The sequence below is a fragment of the Saccopteryx bilineata genome, chromosome 1, assembly GCF_036850765.1.
Source record: "Saccopteryx bilineata isolate mSacBil1 chromosome 1, mSacBil1_pri_phased_curated, whole genome shotgun sequence".
Taxonomy (NCBI): domain Eukaryota; kingdom Metazoa; phylum Chordata; class Mammalia; order Chiroptera; family Emballonuridae; genus Saccopteryx; species Saccopteryx bilineata.
The window spans coordinates 138,871,407-138,892,773 of NC_089490.1; the positions used below are offsets into that span (position 1 = coordinate 138,871,407).

At 48.5% G+C, this 21,367-nt stretch overlaps 1 protein-coding gene and 2 non-coding genes across 5 annotated transcripts in view; 2 read left to right on the top strand and 1 right to left on the bottom strand.

Moving 5' to 3' along the window:
• The window catches only part of LZTS1 (leucine zipper tumor suppressor 1), a 63,573-nt gene that overhangs the window by 10,523 nt on the left and 31,683 nt on the right, over positions 1-21,367 (top strand). The window lies entirely within an intron of this gene.
• Positions 1,346-1,421, bottom strand: TRNAT-GGU (transfer RNA threonine (anticodon GGU)). Its single transcript has one exon. It is a non-coding gene; the product is annotated as a tRNA-Thr (tRNA).
• LOC136321441 (U2 spliceosomal RNA) lies at positions 5,671-5,862 on the top strand. Its single transcript, XR_010728682.1, has one exon. It is a non-coding gene; the product is annotated as a U2 spliceosomal RNA (small nuclear RNA).

Genomic DNA, 21,367 nt, shown 5'->3' on the forward strand with positions numbered 1-21,367 from the left:
TAAATAAAAGCACGTGAAACAGTAGGCGCTCCATTGGTGTTAGCTGCAGCCCCTTCCCATCAGCTCCAGTGGCAGGAAACTGGGCATGAGGGTAAGTTCTGTATTCAAGAGGGTCCTGAGCCCGTGGCCCAGTCACACATGTGCAGGGGTCGGGGAGAGACAACTTTGGAGTCAGGTAGTGCTCTCTGTGACAGCCACCTTCTTATCTGCTTACTCTGCAAAGGGAGACCATTGTAACTAAAAACAATATGAGAGGGAACAACTCTACCTTTGTCGCTGTCTCCCAACGTGGCATCAATGCTCTGGGCATCCATGCTGTCAATATGACTAAATTAAAATTGGCTTACGATATTATGTAGAACAGCGAGTGGGACATCGTTAGGTGTCCTAAGTCAGTGCTCAGCACCGAACGTGGATTTCCTGTTCACTTTGGCTTATGCCACGTGCGGGAAGGAGAGGAGGAGATGAGAAGAGGAACTCTGCTGGGGGCTCCCTCAGCCTCTGGGAGGACCGACAGTGCCAACCCGAGTGCTGTGTGGAACAGAGTTTAGGGAGGACAGTCTCTCCCAAGGCGAAGGGCTGGGTCGAAGGGGTGCTACGTCTTCCTTCCTTCTGCCTCCCACTTCAAAGCCGATGTGTTTCCCATCTGGATCACTTTCTGGATTATGCAGTATGTACGATCAGGAAAGGGGGAGAAAGAAAAACAAACAAAAAGGAACTTCTACGTGCATTCAGTTTAGGAGGGTGCACAGATGTGAGAGGGCCCAGGTCTGACTGTATCCCGTGGGAGAACGCAGTGACTGAAGTCCAAGGCTATGCTGGAAAATCCAGTTGTTTATTCTGCCTTGCTGGCATTCAGCCCGATGGTGGCAGGAGCCTGAGTGGGCCAAGGAGAAGCTGCTCCTGTTGTGGCACATCTTCCCTACCAGGGACCCAGATACCATCCTCCCCCGTGGAACAAGCAGGCTGGCATTGAGTGCAGCTTCCACCGGCCTTCTCCTCTTCCTCTGGATTCTTCTTCCTTTTTTTTTTTTTTTTTTTGTATTTTTCTGAAGCTGGAAATGGGGAGAGACAGTCAGACAGACTCCCGCATGCGCCCGACCGGGATCCACCCGGCACACCCACCAGGGGTGACGCTCTGCCCACCAGGGGGCGATGCTCTGCCCTTCCGGGGCGTCGCTCTGCTGCAACCAGAGCCACTCCAGCACCTGGGGCAGAGGCCAAGGAGCCATCCCCAGCGCCCGGGCCATCTTTGCTCCAATGGACCCTTGGCTGCGGGAGGGGAAGAGAGAGACAGAGAGGAAGGAGGGGGGGGGTGGAGAAGCAAATGGGCGCTTCTCCTATGTGCCCTGGCCGGGAATCGAACCCGGGTCTCCCGCACACCAGGCCGACGCTCTACCACTGAGCCAACTGGCCAGGGCTTCTTTTTCTTTTTTGAAGTGGAGGAAACTTCTTCACTTTAATGGTGAGGCCCAGAGAGTTGGAGTTATTTCTTCCAGGGCACACAGCACACAGCAGTTAGGTTTCTGATCTGACAAATCCAGTGACACATCCGCCCTAGCCTGTTGGTGGCTACTGGGGACATGGCAGCGCCCCTACCAGTGTAGGGCTCACATGGAGTGGAGGACCATTTGGGAGAAGGGGTGCCAGCCCAGTTGCAGCTAGGACCAGGAGAGTTTGAGGAGATTTCAAAGAGCTGTCCAGGAACAGAGAGGTCATGGCACTTACCTGGAGCAGTCTCTGACTCCCCACTCTTAAATCAGGCAGAGGGGGGACCCTCCCACCTGCCCACCTTTCACCTGTGGGACTGAGGCAGAGTTCAAAGGAATGCCTTCCACACAGCCCCTGGGATAGTATCTGTGAACTTCCCTCCTGACTGTCCTTTATATACTGGAAAGCTGGCAGAAAGGAGAAACTTGTTGAAGGAACACAAGCCCTGCTTAAGATGTCTCATCCCTGGTCCTGGCCAGTTGGCTCAGTGTTAGAGCATCGGCCCTGCATGTGGATGTCCCGGGTTCGATTCCCAGTCAAGGCACACGGAAGAAGCGACCATCTGCTTCTCTACTCCTCCCCCCTCTCACTCTCTCTCTCTCTTCCTCTGGTGCAGCCATGGCTCCATTGGAGCAAGTTGGCCCCAGGCACTTAGGATGGCTCCATGACCTCAGGCACTAAAAGATTCTTGATTGCTGAGCAACAGAGCAACACCCCAAATGGGCAGAGCATTGCCCCTAGTGGGCTTGCCAGGTGGATCCTGCTCAGGGCAAATGTAGGAGTCTGTCTCTGCCTCCCCTTCTCTCACCGAATAAAAAAAATTAAAAAAAAAAGTCTTATCCCAGTAGGTCCCTGGGGAGATGTGTTCCAGGACAGGGAGACAGTGTAAGGAGATGGCTGCACAAACCCAGGGTCCCACTTCCCTCCCCCATACCTGTTCCACCAGCAGCTGAAGACTGAGCTCAGTTACCTGAACCATAGCCACTGAGGGACAGGGACAGGGAGGCAGGTGGGGATTTCTGGAGCAGTCGTTTGCAGATCCAGTCTTATCATGGCTGCCTCCCTGCCTTACCGGGACCCACGCAGGCTGCACAGGGCTCCTGAGGCAGCCAGGATAGCAGTCTGTCAGGTCACAGTGGTGGGGACCCCACCAATCAGCCACTTTCCTTGAGGGCCAGGAAGACCTTGTGGGATCTTAGTCTTCTCAGGCAAATCTGTTTCCACATAGAATCACGCCGGCAGAAGGTAGAGTCTGGCTTCTAAGGGTTGGTGACTATGACAGTTTCTTTTGCCAGAAAACCACAGAGTGTTCAGTGTGTACCAGCCCCTATGCAGGATGGAGCCCTGCTCAGGACAGACCACCTGGTGCTGTTCCACTTTACTCCCTGCTCCAGACCCTGAGCCGAGACGATACCCTGGAGCCCCCACCCTGCCCTCCTCTTGCCCCTCCCTGCACTCAGGTGACAGGATCCCCACAGGTGCCCCAGTTTAGTTTTCCTCAAGGAGACAGTGGTGAAAAATGTGGACTAAACAGTGGAAGCAAGAGACAGGGAGGCCAGCATCAGCGCTGTGGCCCCAGAGGACGTCAGGGCTGAGACCCACAGACCTGTCTCCAGAGAGGCCCCAGGCTGGGCTGCTGTTCATACCTGTGACTAGAGCAGAGCAGGGGCTGGTGCTGGACACACGCCAGCCCCTAACCCTCTGTCTCACCAGGTGAGAGGCTGGGATTGCCCCCCCCCCCCCCCCCCCCGTGCTGCAGAGCTCTGACCCTCAGTACCTCTCCCAGGGGCATCCAGACCTCTCCTGCCTAGCGGAGTCTGTGCCAGGCCCTGGTGACACCGGATGTTCTTGAGGTTTTACCATCCATGGGTCAGGTCAGGTCAGTGATTTCTAAAAATGTAAGAGCAATCCTATGAACAGTTGATAGGCGATTACTCATCTTTCAAAAATTTCTAATCTCTAAAGCCCCCAAATGGAAATGTCCCAGTTATTTAGACAATGGAAAAAAAAAAAAAAAAGTAGAGCCCAAGGACCTGCAAAGTTAGAAAAAAATATATCAGGAGTTTGAGCCTAGTGTTAGAGCCCAGCAATTGTCTTCAGTCACCAGTCCTATATGTTTCAAAACAAAACAAAACTGAACTGGATGCTATTTGTTGAGCTGAGCTCTTTCTTATATCCTAGTGCCTTTACAAGTAGCATTTCACTCACTCTGCAGAAGCGCTGTGAGGTAGATCCTGCTGTCAGCTCCCTTCTGCGGGTGAACCCGCAGCACAGGGGCAGGTGAAGGAGGGGCTGGGCTATGGGGCAGTTGGGGTGAGGTCTGGAGAGCCGGAGGCCCAGGTGGGGGTGGGCAGAAAGGGGGCAAGGGGATCACCGCCAGTGGCGAGGGCTGCACTGATGCCCCTGGAGATACAGAACTAGAGCTGTTGATCACAGCTCAGGTTCAAAGCCAGGCACTTGACTTGCCAGGTATAAAACCTGCGGCCTCACTTGCTGCATCTGTCAGGTGGGGATAACAGCAGTGCCTCTCGGGAGGCCTTGGGGTGCAGCTTGCCTCTGGCCATACTTAGTCCAATACCTAAGGTAACGCTCAGCAGTAGGGAACTTAAGAGGAGGCTTTTCCCCTGCTCAGCATCACTGGCCTCTGCTGTTCGGCTTGGACATCCTCTGGCCAGACGAGATAGGAGGGACGGCAGCCGTGTCCCACAGCCTTCCCCAGCAGCAGTGACCCTGTTTCTGAGCTGTGGGAGGCTGGTGATCAGCTTTTCCTAACAGCTTCCAGGTCCTGACTCTTCAGGGCGACAGCAGTAAGAATCCCCAGCTGTGTGGGAGAAGGAGGGAGGCAGCGGGAAGGAAGCCCTGATCTGCGATCTGCCAGCACTGCTCAACTCCCTCTTCCCTTGGAGAAGGGAGCTGCTAGGCTGAGGGGCTAGGAGTCAGGACTAAGCCTAGAGCCGAGAGGAGGGAGCGGTGAGAGCTGAGCAGACACGGCAGTCCCGGCCCTCGCTGCCGGGGAGGCTGTCACCAGGAACAGCCAAGTTCAGGAGACCTCCATGTCCTGGGAGCACTGTGGAAGCCACCCTGACAGCCGCATTCTAAAGATGACACCTTTCTGCCGAGTCAGGAGGCTGAGTTAAGAACAAGGCAAACTCAGGAACACTTTTTAGAGCCAGGAAGGAGAGGAGAGAAAGGGAGGAAGGGAGAGGAAAAGGACAGATGGGTGAGTTCATAGATTTAGCTTCCAGCCTTCCTCTCCTTACTGAATGTCTTAGTCGGCGTGGGCTCTATAACAAAATGCATAGGTGGGGTGGCTTAAACAGTAAACATTCATCCTCAGAGTTCTGGGGGCTGGGAAGTCTAAGATCAAGGTGCTGGCTGATTTGGTGTCTGACCCACTTCCTGGCTTGCAGATGGCTGCCTTCTTGCTGTGTCCTCATGGTGGAGAAAGAGGGTCTGGTCTCTTCCTCTTCTTGTAAGGTCATTCATCCCATCATGGGGCTCCACCCTCACAATCTCATCTAAACCTAAACATCACCCAAAGGCTCATCCCTCCAAATACCGTCCCATTGGGGGTTGGGTCTTCAGTATATGAATTTGGGGGAACAGAAGCAGTCAGTCCATGGCGCTGAGCATCTGCAGGCTGCAGTGTCCAGCCCTGTGTTGCCAGCCGTGGGAGCACAGAGCAGGTGGGAGTCAGGGCTCCCAGCTCCAAGGGTGCAGAGCCCCTTGAGGACTGGAGCTCCTGGAGTCAGGAGATGGATCCTTCTCTACCTCTCATCCCTAGGTGGCCTCGGACCACTTCCTTGTTCCCTCTGAGCCGAGTCACCTCCTTGGTAAATTGGGAAAAACGGGGGAAAAAATTGTGAGAATTTTATTGAAGTATAATATAAAAATATGTACAACTCATGGATGAAACAAGCAGCCAGATGATTTTTCAAAGTTCTCATGTAAATAGAGCCCTAGGGGCCCTCGCCCATAATTCAGGTGGTTAGAGCATCAGCCCGTATGCCAAAGTTGTAGGTTCAATCCCCGGTCAGGGCACCTACAAGAATCAACCAGTGAATGCATAAATAAGCAGAACAACAAATCAATGTCTCTCTCCTTTCTGCTCTCTCTGAAATCAATAAAAATTTCAAAAATTTAAAAGAGGAGAAGTTTTCTTTAAAAGAAAACCCTAGGATTGCTTCTTGGCCTTTTGGCTAAGATCAAGTGTAGTATCTGTTCTTATCAGTTTAAAAGAAAACCCTAGGAAAAGATAGAACATAAAAATATCCTCTGCTTCGCTTCTGACTAGTCCGTCCATCCCTGACGCTGTTATATTTACCTCTTTGTAAGCATCTTATTAAGAGAATCTTATATGCTGCATCCTTTTGTGAGAGGCCAGCCCATGTGTGTCACTCTCGTCACCCCGTAATGTGCTCCTGCACGAATATTCCACCATACACAGGATTGAAGTTTCCAGGCATTCCCAGTTTAGGACTCTTACACATATGCTGCTAGGTCTTTTCGTAAACACATGTGAACATTCCTACTGGGTGTACACCTACAAGTGGAATTGCTGGGTCATATGCCAGTCCTTCTCAGTGTGGTCGAGGACACCCGCACTGCCACAGGTGACTGGAACAGTCTCACTTCCTTCACGTCCTTGCCAAAACTTGATGTTGTCGAGTTTTCCACTGACCCCCTGTAGTGGTTGTTTCGTGGTATTTAATCATGGTTTTAATTTGCATTTTTGTGATGACAGATCGTGATGAGCACCTGTTTATACATTTTTTTCCCATTTGCATACCCTATTTTATGAAGCGGCTAGCTAAAATCTTTTGTCTATTTTTAATTTGGTTTCTGTCTTTTCATTAGAGATGTGTAAGAGTTCTGTTCTGCATTCTGATGGGTATTGGAAATATCTCCTTCCACTCTCTGGTTTGCCTTTTAACTCTCAGTGAAGACTTCTGAGGAGGAAAAATTCTTCATTTGTCAATATTTTCCCATTATGGTTGGAGATTTTATGTCCTGATTAAGAAATTGTTGCCTATCCAGAGGCCAAGAAGTTGTTCTTCTATGTTTTCTTCTAGAAGCCTTAGTGGTTTACCTTTCATATTTATATCCACAATTCATCTGGAATTGTGTGCATAGTATGAAGTAGGAGTCAAAATTTACTTTTTTTTATAAATGGATACCAGCAGCAATTAATAAAAATAGCTTTATTTTCCCACTGCTCTGCACTGTCCCCTTTGTCACAAACCGAGTGACCATTTATGTGCAGGACTATTTCTGAACTCTATTTCATTCCACTGGTCAGTTTCTCCAGCTTTATGTCAATACCTCATCGTCTTAATTATTCTTACTTCATAAGGCATGAAATCTGCTAACATATACCATCCAGCTTTGTTCTTTTTCAAGATGGTTTTGGTTATTCTTGTCCCTTTGCATTTTAATATTTAGGCTGCTGGGATTTTTGAGTGAGACTGTGTTACCTCCATAGATCAATTTAGAGAGAATGAACATCTTTAGAATGTTAAAGTCTTCTGAATATATGAACCTGACATATGTCGGCATTTGTTTAGGTTTTTCTTTAAATTTATCATAATAATACTTAAGTTTTCAGTGTAGCGATTGTGTGCAACAGCAGTTGTTCCCAGGCATGTACATTTTCTAAAAGGTCTGTTTTTTAATTTTTGAAATCTTCATTGCTACTATATAGAAATGCGATTGTATTTTGCATACTGACCTTGAATCCAGACACTTTGCTAAATTTGTAAGGGTTAATGCTAAATTTATCGTAAGGATAAATTTCTAAAGGCTCACTAACTCTTACCTGTGTGCAAAGGAACTGAGGCAGGACTAGGACTCAGTGCCAAAGGTCAGTTAGTGAAGGAGGACATCAGAATGAGAAGGGCAGTGAGCCCGGTGGGCAGGATCCGCCTGGCCAGTTAAAGGAGGGAGAACCCTATGGGGAGAAACAGCACGAGGAACCCATCTTGGACGGACCCTGAGAGTGGCTGCAGTGACCTCAGTGGGTTGTAATGTTGGCACTGCACTTAGAGCCTGTGAGACCCTGTCACATCCACTCTGCTTTGACCCCCACTGCACAACTATGAGGTCAAGTGTAAAGTCTTCTCGTGTCACTTTTAGAGCCAAGGAAAGGGCTCCGAGAGTTAAGAGGCTTGGCCAAAGTCTCTCCATAGGAAGTCAGTGGTAAGACAGGCTTCCCCACTTGATGGAGAGGCTTTCTCCTGCTGTCAGATGGGAGCATGGTCTTGATGAGACAGGCCAGGGGAGCAGGAAAGGTTATCAGGAGATAAGTGATGGAAGTGTTGAGATCTGTGTTTAGAAGACCTTTGTGCAGAATGAGAGGCAGCCCCCCATCTTGAAGGTTGTAACCACAGACCGGGCCCAGGACGATGCAGGCCCTAGGGGGAGGGGAGGTGGGCACCACAGTGGAAGGAGCCACAGCACAGGCCAGGGGCCACGGGTCGGGCCCACAATCCCTAAATGCAATACATACTAGTGAAAGCATGCCTTCGGGGCTTTTAGATCTCAACTTCCCCTAAAAAAAAAAAAAAAAAAAATTAAAAAAGCAAAACTTGCATGGCTTTTACCCTTTCTCAGCTAATCTTCTGATTAAAATTAAAACCAAAACAGACAGAAAACCATCCCCCGCATCTGCTCTGCTGGACCCCCTCTTCCAGGGCTGTGGGCTCCCAGCTCCTGTTACACACTGACCTCATTCTCTCTCTGGGGGCTGCTCCCTCAGCCTCCTGGAGATGACCTGCCTTTGCTCGTGTGCATCCTGTTAGCTCAGTCCTCTCACCCCGTGACTCCCTTTTATTTATTTATTTATTTATTTATTTATTTATTTATTTTGTATTTTTCTGAAGCCGAAAACGAGGAGAGACAGTCAGACAGACTCCCGCATGCGCCCAACCGGGATCCACCCGGCACGCCCACCAGGGGGCGATGCTCTGCCCATCCAGGGTGTCGCTATGTTGCAACCAGAGCCACTCTAGCACCTGAGGCAGAGGCCACAGAGTCATCCCCAGCGCCCGGGCCATCTTTGCTCCAATGGAGCCTTGGCTGCGGGAGGGGAAGAGAGTGACAGAGAGTAAGGAGAGGGGGAGGGGTAGAGAAGCAGATGGGCACTTCTCCTGTGTTCGATTTATTTATTTATTTTGTATTTTTCTGAAGCCAAAAACGGGGAGAGACAGTCAGACAGACTCCCGCATGCGCCCGACCGGGATCCATCCGGCATGCCCACCAGGGGGCGATGCTGGGAATCGAACCTGGGACTTCTGCATGCCAGCCCAACGCTCTACCACTGAGCCAACCGGCCAGGGCCCCATGACTCTCTTTTAAATGGCTCTGCTGCACCCTGTGCTCCCGCAGCATGAGGCTGAACTTGGCGGTGGCGGACACCAACAATCCTTTCCCTCTTCTCAAAGCATGCTTGGTCGCTGATCTCACCACAGCCTCTCAGAGTGTGTGTGTCTGAGACAGCAGTCCTGATGTGCTGCCCCAGAGGGATGACCAAGGGGAGCCCAGGAGAAAATGACTCACTCAAGACCATAGCTATCGATGGGCTAGAGGAGCCAGTTCAAGCCCCTGGTCCATTGTATTCTACTCCACCTTTAAAACAAACCAACAACAACAATAAAAAACAACCAGAGCAGGTAGGGTGTTGATAGCTTGGGCAACAGTGAGATTACCTACACTGGCTTAGTTTTGTTTCTCATACAGTCCAGTAGTGGGTTTGGGCGATTTCCATGGACCCCAGCCCTGAAGGAAGCCCGGCCTCTGAAGACCTCTTTCCTTTCAGTCATCCCATCCCAGTGAAGAAGGCTTGGAACTGGGCAGGCGGGACGTGGCCGATTCGAAGGCCAGGTATGCTGAAGGCAAGGTGGGCAGACTGTGGGTCCTCTGGGCCCTGCGGTTACAGCCAGCGTACTCACTCTTCCCTTCGTGTGCCCAGCTAAGTGAGCTTCTCAGCGGTGTCTCCACACCCTCTCCTTGTGGTATGAACTGCTACTCTATTTCAGTTGGAGTCCCTAGTGTAGAAAGGGCAATACGTCTCCGCAGAACAGCCAGGTGGGGAGGAGGGACCGAAGCTGATGCGTGCTGCCTGCTTGGAAAAGGCTTTCTGGGGAAACCTTTCTGGACCTCCAGCTGTGCAACCCCTTTCTCATGAGACACTTCCCGAGACACACTGGAGCATGTGTGAGACATCTCCTCTGAGACCTGTGAGGCCACTGGAGAGACTGCTGAGCTCTTCTCCAGGACTGTCTCCATTCGACCCACTTCTGAGGTCCAGGGACATGTCCTGGGAAGTGAGGATGAAGGAAAACTGCCAAATTTTACTTAAAATACCAAATGGGACTCACATTCACTGAGCCCCTCCTCTCTGTGTCAGACACATGTGCTGTCCCAGCGTCTAAGCTTTAGAATAAAGCATACATAGTAGTACCTTTCAGCTGAGAAAGACTTTGATCCCAGGGATCATTTGCAATGGCTAAGACATTTTTAATTGTCACAGCTGGGCGGGAGAGGGGGCAGAGAGTGAGTATAGTTGGCATTTACTATATAGAGGCCAGGGATGGCCCTGAAGTGCCTACAATACACAGGACAGCCTCTTAGAACAACGAATGATCTAGCCCAACTTGTCAATATGCGGAGGCTGAGGAACCCCATTGCAATTGACAAATGCACAAAGAAACACCAGAATTCAGAGCTAAGCAGCTTCCCTGAGACCTTTCCCCAGCTGTGCACTGCCACGTGTCTGACCTGAAAGCCTGTACTTCCTTGGTTACAAAATGCCCCTTCCAGAGCAACTTCCCACCAGGTCCCACCTGTCCTGGGAGAGAAGAAATGTCATTGTTTCTCACTTGGTAAGCACACAGGCACCTGCACCTGCCACCCAGAAGCTGGTGAGCTCTGAGCAGCTGCTCAGGGCAGACTCTTCCCACCAGTGCTCGGAGGGTTACAGAGGTCTGAGTTCCTCCTCTGCCCTCCAGAAATGTGTTACAGTATGTGCACAGGGCTGGTACATGCCAGTTGATGATATTGCCCAGAAACCCATGGCCCTGGCCCTGGTGGGGATCAGCTCTTGGGAGCCTCAGGGGAGAATTGGGGTCCTGACATCAAGGAGAATAAGCCTGATTCTGAGGCTGGGCTGGGGAACTGGGGTGGGGTGGGGGGGTGTTTGCAGCGCTCTATTGGTAGGTGGGTGATAAAATCGACCACTCACTCTCCTCTGTGTCTTCCACTTCACAGTCTAACATTTGCTCTGCTTCCTCTAGTGACTTTCATAGCCCTAGCAACATTCTTGTTGATCTTAAAAAAGTGTTGAAAGACACCGTTTCCTCTGAGTTGCTGAGACAGAACAACCATTCTGCCCTTGCACTGCCCAACCCCTCGGCAGAGATTCAGCGAAGACATAAGTAAAGCAACAGCCCATCCAGAAACAGACCGGCCCGTGGGTTGGGACTTGGTGCAGTGGGGAGGCAGCAGATAAACCTGCAGGGTACCTGAGGTCCAGCTTCTGGGGTTTCTTGACTGCCAGGCTAACCACTTAAGAGCAGTGGTTCTCAAAGTGTGTGCCAGGGCTCACTGGTGCACCCTAGAAGATTTCCAGGTGCGCCCTATGGTATTCCAGAGAAATTTGTGCCTGTTGGGGACCAAAAAACCAACAGGGTTTTTGGAGTTTAGATTTTTGGGGGACAGAGTTCTAGGGAATTGGCTGTAAGCTGACAGTCTGCCCAACCCTGCCGCGGACCAGCGCAGCTCCTAATAACGGTGCAGAATTAAGGAAACATACTCATCAAGAAAGAAAAAATGGGACCGGGAGGGCTCTTCAAATGCTGATGGCAGTATCCAAATACCCCATAGCCCCAGTTTGCTTTATTATATAGCCATATGCAAATCAAGGACCCTGATACAAAGTTGCACATCCAAGGCTAAGACAGGAACTCTCCCCAGGCAAAAACAGGATACATTAGTGAAATCTACCAACATCTGAAAACAAAGAGTCAGAGGAAAGGGATGTAAATTGCTTCCAGCAACCCAAGGAAGCAAGTGAAGTGGGTGCAAATACTCAGCATAATAGCCAAATATGGAGATGGAGGGGGGAGAACTTAACCTTTTGCTAAGCCTGGAATCTAAAATGGCTTTTGCCATTTATCGTCCACAACACAACCCCAACCTCACTTGCCTGATTAGGTTGCAAAAGGCCATTAAGCTGTGGTGCTGGATTGTTTACACTACCCCCCATGTTCTCGGAAAAGACTGGAGGCAAGTTTCTTCTATCCTTTGTTTGGTGTAAAGTTAAGATGATATGTATGGTGGGGGTTTTGGATTGATGATTAAACATAAGGAATTGTCTTTTGAAGCCTTTTGGATTTCTATAAAAGAAGAATATGTGGCAATATCTAAAAAAGCTTTGAACATTTTACTACAATTCTCAAATCCTATTTATGTGAATTAGGACTTTCTACCCTCAACACAATTAAGAGTAAAAAGAGAGGAATTCTTCAATGTATTCATGAAGAAATGAGAATTTGCCTTTCCAATATATGTCCAAACATTGAAGAAATTGCTAGGACACATCAGGCTTATGTTTCTCATAAACACAAATATGAAAAAAAACACATTTGCGGCTGAACCTAATTTACTAAATCTTACTAAGAATGTATCTATATATATATAAAGATAACTTTTTTGTTGTTTTTTTTATTTTTAACCCCTCTTTTTTATGAATTCTAAAAACCATAACTCAAAAAATGTAACAAAAATGTTTTTTAATGTCAGAATAAATTTAATTTTGTATTTATTTCATCATAAATGCACGCTTGGACTTTATATTTTTTTCTTTAATATTTGACTTACTCATTATAACATATTTCTCAGAAATTTGTATATAGTGCGCCTACAATTATTTGTAGGATTTTAAATGCGCCCCAACTTCAAAAAGTTTGAGAACCACTGACTTAGAGGAATGCAGGGCTGTGTCTTTAGAACTAGCTGGTTCTGGGGGGTCTGGGAGGGGAAAGCAGGGTCTGTCTGGAGCAGTGTGGCTGCCAGTGTTTAGAGAAGGGAGCTGTTGGGATGTCCCTTCCCTTCCTCCCTGCCTGCCCTATGAAGTCCCCAGTTCTCCCGGGGCTTCTTGAAATAACATTAGCAGAGTAGACACCCCAGTTATTAGAGGGGGAGGGCAGATCCACATTCAGGCAGTGCTGCCCTTTATTTCAAGTGTCCTCACTGCTAATGGAGCACAGGTCTGAACACATGTGCACGCGCCTCCTTGCTTGTGGCACGGGAGGAATTATTCCTGTGAATGTCTGTGAATGGACAGGAACAATGAGGTGCAGTGAATGAGCTGTTGTAAGAGGCCTTTCATGAGGCCTGAATGACAAGGAAGGGTGCCAGCACTGGCAGTATCCAGAGCCAGAAAACCAGAGAGGACTTTGGCTCCTGACACAGCAGGGCTGCGGAAAGAAGGTACGGAGCCCTCCCTGCGGCTACTCCTGGGCAGACTGCAGCAGAGGAAGGTGGGCCTGCGCTGTGGGATGCTCGCAGATCAGGACCTATTCTTTCGAAAGAAAAAACTGAGGAAGGAAGGAAAGCCCAGCCTCATCTTCTCTCTGATAAAACGTGGAGAACTTTATTCTCTCCTCTTTCAGAGGTGGAAGCTGAATCAGGAAAAGGAAATTGGTGCCAGTTTCAGCGATTTCTGAGGCAAATAGTTAGAAGACTTGCCATTTTTTATTTTCCTAACACCAGCCCATTAATGTTTCTTCTTCCAACCTTTTTAAGCCTCTCTGGCTTCTCTTTCTCCTTTCTTTAAGAGTCATTTACTGAATATACTGAATATGTGGAGACAGATCAAGTAGCAGGCTGATAGGTAAAGAACAAGCAATTTAAAAGAGAGGATGGAGTCAGGGCTGCCATAACTTCAGGCCCCCAGTGTGAAATGGCAGGCAAAGAAGCAGGGGAGACAGGAAGGCTTTGTGGAGGAAGTGGTATTTGAATGGGACACTGAAGAGTAGGTTATCACAGGCTAAAGGCTGGGTCACAGGAACAAGTTGTGAAGGAGATTCTAGATTGAGCCAACAGCCTGGGCCAGGCTATGAGGGTTCTATACCGAGCGGTACCAGGAGAAATGGTGAGGAACAGAAGCGGGTGGAGGGTGAAACGTAAGACAAAACTGGAAAGAGAGGTTGGAGCCCAGGTCACGTAGAATCATGAATGCCCTGGGAGCACAGGTGTCTGAGGAAGGAAATTAAGACTCTTATTCCAAAGGGAGAGGCTGAAAGGACCTCAACCTGGAGTGACTGGATCTGTGTTTCAAAAAGTAACATCTCAGCCTGACCTGCAGTGGTGCAGTGGGTTAAAGTGTCGACCTGGAACGCTGAGGTCGCCAGTTTGAAACCCGGGGCACAAATGGGCGTTGATGCTTCTTGCTCCTCCCCCCTTCTCTCTCTCTCTCTGTCTCTCTCTGTCTGTCTCTCTCTCTGTCTCTTCTCTCTAAAAAATGAATAAATAAAATTTAAAAATTAAAATTAAAAAAGTAACATCTAGTGCTGCTAGGCAGAGGCTCTGTTTGAGCTGGGAGAGAGCTAAGCAGGAGGTTTGTTCATTCATTCAACGGACATTTCTCAGGCTCCAACTCTGCGGCAGGCAGTGTGCAAAATTATACAGTCCAAAGGAATCCTGGTAATTGGAACTATTTCTACACATCTTTCCCAAGGACACACTGAGACACCCCTGGTGGCACGGGAGGCTCTTCTGCCAGCTTCCCGCCAGCCCCAGAATCCCAGACCGCACCAAGTCAGAACTGGCAGTAGACACAGATAGCCCCTCTGGGAAACATCCAAAACACTGACAAATCCTGTTTTGGATCCTGCAGGAAAATCTTGGCTCTGCTGTGTGTAACAGCAGAGAAAGGGGTGCTTTTAGGACAGTTTGCCTGCCTAGGGCTGCTGAGGGCTTCTAGCATTATCCCCCCCTTCCTTTCACTTAGAGTGACCTCCAGAGTGAAAATCCAGTTCAAAGTACAATCTTTAAACTATTGTTTCTTGGTTTTGTCCTGTTAAAATTAATATCAGCCTTATATACTTTTATTCATTCCTGGCGATACTTTTAATAATTACCCACTCTTCAAGCCATTGTACCTTAAAATGAAAACAGTAAAACAAGTCTACTCCAAAATTATATTACATGTTGATAACCTACAGATCTCTTACACTTATTTTACTTTTAATGCTGATAGTGGTGGTGATGGGAGGAAGAATGTGGCTACTAGTCCACAGATGTCTCTTCCCATTAAAATGTGCTCCAGGCCCTGAAAAGCTGCCTTCACTTCTGCAGGCTACAAGATTTCTTCTGCCATGCTAAAATGCATTCAGCCAAACACCTCCTCGCCAGGACACCCTGACTTCTGTTAGTTAATTAATAATAGCTCACCCAGCGTGTGACTTCTGCACAGAAGCAATCAGATCCCCATAAGCAGCAGCTACGATATCATCTCTGCATTTATCTCCACTGTCTTTCCCCTGGACCCTCACCTTGCTGCACTCAGCTTGCCCCCCTCCCCCACCCTCCCGCACCCGCCCTAGTGACTGCATTTATATACTTCACAATGAAGGTCTTTTCCAGTAGAGGTCCCAGATGCAACCAACCAGCACTTCCCTTCTTCCTCCACCCCCGCCTCCCCCTCCTCTCTCCTCCTCACCCCTCTTGTCTTCATTCCCCTTCCCACCCCCAGATTTCCCATCATACATTGGGATCCCATGCTCCCTCCCCATAGACCTCCTCCTGCTGGGGTGCTGCCCCCACTCCTCGCTTGCCTCTCTCTCTGGGGTCTTCAAGAAAGTTTCAGGAGGGAGTGGAACTGGGGGACTAACTAATATGTTCAATTCCTCCTTTTCTTTTTACCCTCAACTTATTGATCCACCTACCCCTCCACATGGCTACATGGTGCTTTTTTGTCCCCAACTCATGGCCCTACAGACACTTCTGTGTAGGAGCCCAACATCACAACCCTGAGAGGTTACCTCATCTCTTTCTCTCTCTCTCTCTCTCTCTCTCTCTCTCTCTCACACACACACACACACACACACACACACACACAATCTCTGTTTTCTATTACTTCACCCAAGGGAACCACTCAGTGAGGGGCCAGGGGTCAGATCTGGATGTCACTAGAACTAATTCAATCTCCTTTGTACTAACTCCAGCTGCCGGCTAGATAAGGCCACTAACTCATCCCAGTTTTCCTGGGACTTTTCCCTGTTTTAGTACTGACGTCCCACATCTCAGAAATTCCCACAGTCTCAACCAAGTCTGGACAGCTGCTCACTCGGTGAGTCCCAGATTCTCTGCACAAAATGGAGCTCAGAGGGCAGATGACTTAGAGCAGTGGTCCCCAACACCCGGGCCGCGGACCAGTACCAATCCGTGGGCCATTTGATACCGGCCCACCGAGAAAGAATAAATAACTTACATTATTTCTGTTTTATTTATATTTAAGTCTGAACGTTATTTTATTTTTTTTAAATGACCAGATTCCCTCTGTTATATCCGTCTAAGACTCACTCTTGACGCTTGTCTCGGTCATGTGATACATTTATCCATCCCACCCTAAAGGCCGGTCCGTGAAAATATTTTCTGACATTAAACCGGTCCATGGCCCAAAAAAGGTTGAGGACCACTGCCTTAGAGAACTCCAACACCAATAGGGATGTTGAATCCAGTGCACAAACGTGAACCCCAGCGAGTCAGGTCATTCATTGGCTGTGCTCTGACGGCTGTGGAAGGTCTTACACAGGCCTGCAGACCCCAACACCCCCAGACCTACACTCAACTAGGGTGCCACTGAGGCACAGTGCACACAGAGCAGGCTCCTCTAGAGCAGTGATTTTCAACCTTTTTTGAGCCATGGCACATTTTTTACATTTACAAAATCCTGGGGCACACCACATACCAAAATGACACTCTAACTGTTAGAATTTATTTAAAGTTTAAATAAATTACGTTTATTAAAAAAAAAGTTAAATAAAAAAGGATAACCCCCTCATATATACAGTCCCACATAACATCCCTCATATATACAGTCCCACGTAACATCCCCTTATAAATATAGTCCCATGTAACATTCCCTCATATACAGTCCCACGTAACATCCCCTCATATACAGTCCCATGTAACCTCATATATACAGTCCCATGTAACCCCTCATATATACAGTCCCATGTAACCCCTCATATATACAGTCCCACGTAACATCCCCTCATATACAGTCCCATGTAACCTCATATATACAGCCCCATGTAACCTCATATATACAGTCCCATGTAACCCCTCATATATATAGTCCCATGTATCCCCTCATATATACAGTCCCGCTAATAGATACTGGAGCTTTCATCAAGGTTGTGGGTTCAAATCAATTTGGCAAATACTCTTTCTATATAGAGACTGGACAAAATCAATTTTAGAAAATGTTGGGTACTTGTGTAACATCATAAGTCCTCAGAGCATCTCTACTGTCAGATTAAGAAGTTTGCTTTCTAGGTAAGGATTCTGATAAATACTAGAGTTCTCCCTGAGGTTGTGGGTTCAAATCCCATGGTCAGCTGGGTGCAGGGGCCTTGGTTCTGTCTGTTTTGATGGTGTATATAGAGATTTGAGCTCTTTAAGAAGATGACCTTTCAGGAAGCCATATACAATATAGATAACATTGTGATGCATTGTATATCACCTTCTGCGGGGGGCCTCTTTTAAAAAGAAAATGGTCAAATATCTATATACACCATCAGGATAGACATAACCAGCTGAGGCTGAGGCTTCATCTAGTGGTGGCAACATTTACCTCCAGTCCTGACCAGGATTAGAAATTGGGACCATGAGGAGGAGTAGCAGCTTCAACTACTCACTGGGGCCACACAATGACAAGTGCGCGGCAGCCCAAGCGGGGACCTTCCTGGGTGTGGATGAGAGGCGGCCTACTATTGGTTCATCACTAGTGGTCGGGATGAATCCTAGAAGGTGATTGGTCAGTGAGCGTTCCCTGTGCCTCCACTCTTCCTGTCGCTGATAGCTGGAGGGATTGTGAGGGGAATGTTTATGTTCGGATGGAGGCAGCTGGCGGTGGGCCGGATAAATAGCCTACACGGGCTGTAGTTTGGGGACCCATGTTTAATTTCCCCACGGCCCACCTGACCATGTCTCACGGCACACTAGTGTGCTTCAGTACACTGGTTGAAAAACACTGCTCTAGAGCATGGTGGGATAGAGCTTATCCTAGCTTGGCTCCAGGCTACCTAGTAAATTCCCAGGAGCCCGCTAGGGTGGAGGTTAGGGCTCAAAAAGTTGTCAACACCTACTGTGTAGTGTTTTATGGTGTTGAGCTAGGAAAGGGTGCTGCTGCTCATGGAACCCCCGCACCATAAAATAGAATATGAATTTTAAATGCATGCTTATCCATTCACTTAACAAACAAATGCTGTGCTCAGAGCCAGGTACCATGCTGGAAGTTAGGGATGCAGCATTGACTAAAACAGTCTTATAGTTCGTTGAATAATAGATGTGAAGCAAGAGGACTCACTACAGTGTGATTGATGCTGTTGTGAGAATAAGGCAGGGGACATGCTGAATACATACAGGCAGGCCTCACAGCAGAAGGCCTTCCCACCAGCATCCCGGGGACTCTGGCACGGGGAGCAGCACGGGAGGTCCTGGGGGAGGGCAGTGAGAGGCCGCCGCCCATTACAGAACTCTCACCAGTCAGGGTGGTGGAGGGCAGTGGGGGTGGGCAGGCAGTGGTGCCATGCGACAGGACGGTGCGGAGATGGAGGCCTTCTCTGTCATGTTCAGAAATGTGGACTTTATTCTTTGAGAAACAGTGAATCCTTGAGAAAGTTTGAAGAAGAGCAAATATGGACCCATTCATCTCCCAACAGAATGATAACAGAAACCCAGACTAAGTCAGCAGTAGCGGAGTTGGAGGGAAATGTTGACTTTGAGGAAAATAAGTCATAAAAAAACAGGACTTAGTGATTGTTTGAATAGGAGGGTGAAGGAGAGGAAGGAGTCAAGACTTCCTGGCTTGATCACTTTATTTTTAGTTTTAAAGATCTTATTTATTGATTTTAGAGAGAGGATAGAGAGGAAAAGGGAGGAAGAGCAGGAAGCATTAAGTCGTAGCAGTTGCTTCTCGTGTGCAAGCCTGGGGTTTTGAACCAGCGACCTTAGCAAGTTGCCACTCATCCACTGCACCACCACAGGCCAGGCTTTTTTTTTTCCCAATTACAGTTGACATACTGTATATATATTATATTAGCTTCAGGTATACAACATACTGGTTAGACATTTATATAACTTACAAAATGATCACTCTGATAAGTCTAGTACTCAAATGTTGGTCTACTCTCCTGGAATCAGATTTCTGGCTTGGCTGTGCCATTCTCGAAGACTTGGAGCCAGAAGCAGGGACATGCTGGGGGAAGATGGGTAATGGCAGGGAACAGAAACAGGCATATCCCATTTTGGACATGATGGGTGTGGGACGTGGTAGCCCACCCAAGGGAAGATGGCCAGTTAGATGTTCAGGTCAGGAGCTCAGGAGAGAGGTTTGGGCTGCAGAGGCAGATCCAAAAGTCATCACCATGTAGATCAGGGGTCCCCAAACTTTTTACACAGGGGGCCAGTTTACTGTCCCTCAGACCATTGGAGGGCCAGACTATAAAAAAAACTATGAACAAATCCCTATGCACACTGCACAGATCTTATTTTAAAGTAAAAAAAACAAAACGGGAACAAATACAATATTTAAAATAAAGAACAAGTAAATTTAAATCAACCAAATGACTAGTATTTCAATGGGAACTATGCTCCTCTCACTGACCACCAATGAAAGAGGTGCCCCTTCCGGAAGTGCAGCGGGGCCGGATAAATGGCCTCAGGGGGCCGCATGTGGCCCACGGGCCGTAGTTTGGGGACCCCTGATGTAGATGTTGCTGAAACCATAGAAAGGATGGGGCAGCCAGGAGCAGAGGACAGGCTCCAGATAGAACCCTGAAACCAGTATTTCAGGATGAAAGAGGTGAAAGTGACAGAGGAGAGGCCAAGGAAAGATGGTCCCAAAAAGAATGAAGTTGAGACACTAATATGAGCTACTAAGAGGTCAAGTTGAATAACTATTGAGAACTATCAGTGGATTTGGCAACATCCCTGGAGAACAGTTCTAGTGGGTTGGTAGGGACGGAAGTGGGAAATGAGCCAGTGGCAACGGTGAGTATAGCTTCTATCTCAAGAAGTATGGCTGTGAATGGGAGGAAAGACAGTTGTTCCTGGAGGGGAAAATGGAGTTGCATTGAGGAATTGAGAGGTTTTTCTCTGGTATTTCCAGTTATCTCTGTATCGTGGAGATGAAGTTACTTCGCAGGGAGTCAAGTGCAGAGGTGGGTACAGGCTTACAGAGTGGAGAAGGTTTAATAGGTTTGACTTGAGAAATACAGAAGGCAGAAGGCAGAATGTAGGCTTGCTAGGAGATCTGGGTTCTTTAGTATGCCCCCCAGAATCTGGGCTCAAAAAGTTGACTCTCTAGGTGATGAGAGCACTACTCAGCAATGCAGCCTCCCAAGCAAGAGAAAGCAGGAGGGATAGATCTGAGATGGGGTGTGGGGCTGAGCCTCAGATGAATGGAGGCAGCATGACAAAGGCACAGGGCAGGGAAAGGGCTGGATGGACCCTTGAGTACTCAGGGATGCTGGGAAGGAGATCCCTGTCGATGTGAGTTGCAACCCTAAGTGTCCTGGACCAGTTGGAGAACGTGCTTCGTTGCTGTAGCATGCAATAGTGGCAGGTGAGGTGAGAAAAGAAGTTGGGCTTAGATGTACAGGGCCTTGAATGAAGCTAGAGTTGTTACTTTCGGAGACGATTGTACCTGTGGAGAAGGGCAGGCTCTGTTCTGCCCCCTGCTATGCCTGTGTGCAGTGAATGCTCACCCAATACTTGGGAATGTTGAATGAAGGCATGTGTATTCCCAGCAGCGCACCCCACAGGGACAGATCTCTCCACTTGTCAAAGCAACTGCTGACATGTGTCCTGGAAATGACATACAGCTGTACCCACCCTGCCGGGCATGTCAGTCCTGCTTTGCCTTGCTTTCCCCTTGACTGGCCTATGAGCCAGAAGTCCTGGGTTCTAGAACTGGCTCTTCTAGCTGTGATCCTGGAACTCTGTTACAACACCTGTCCAGGGCTGTGGGGAAGACAGATGAGATACGGGGCCAGTGTGAAGGTGCTGAAAGTATATGGTGCCACAGCACCCTCTGTGTCACTGTAGGCAGAGCACCTGGTAATGGCCCATTTAGCTGGCAGTCACTGATTCCTAGTTGCTTCCTGTTCCTTGTCCCTTGTAGTCTACTGAATGCTAAGAGGCTGAGGGGAGGAGGCAGCTCACCAAGAGACACCAGATCTCCCTTCTCGACATCCTTATTCCTGGCCTGGCCTCATGGCAAGATATATGGCTGATAGTAAGGTGACCACACGTCCCACTTTATGTCTGCTGTCCTAGTGTAATTTATACCAGTGCCCTGTTCACTCTTCAAAGTGTCCAAATTATATGGTCACCCTCCTGATAGCCTGCGCTGTGTGCAAAGCCTCTGTGTCCCTGAGAAAGCTTGTGTTTGTAAATCAGTAGCTTTAGCAGGACACAGAGAGAACCCAGAGTAGACGTCAGCATGGCTACATCACATGCTTATGCTGCACATGGCTCCCTGGCCATAGTCACCCCATCCTTTAGTTACTCTGCACATGGGACCTGGGGAAGAGCCATTGCCAGCACAGAGGTGATAGGGAAAGGATTAAAGGGGGTTCTTGTGTCC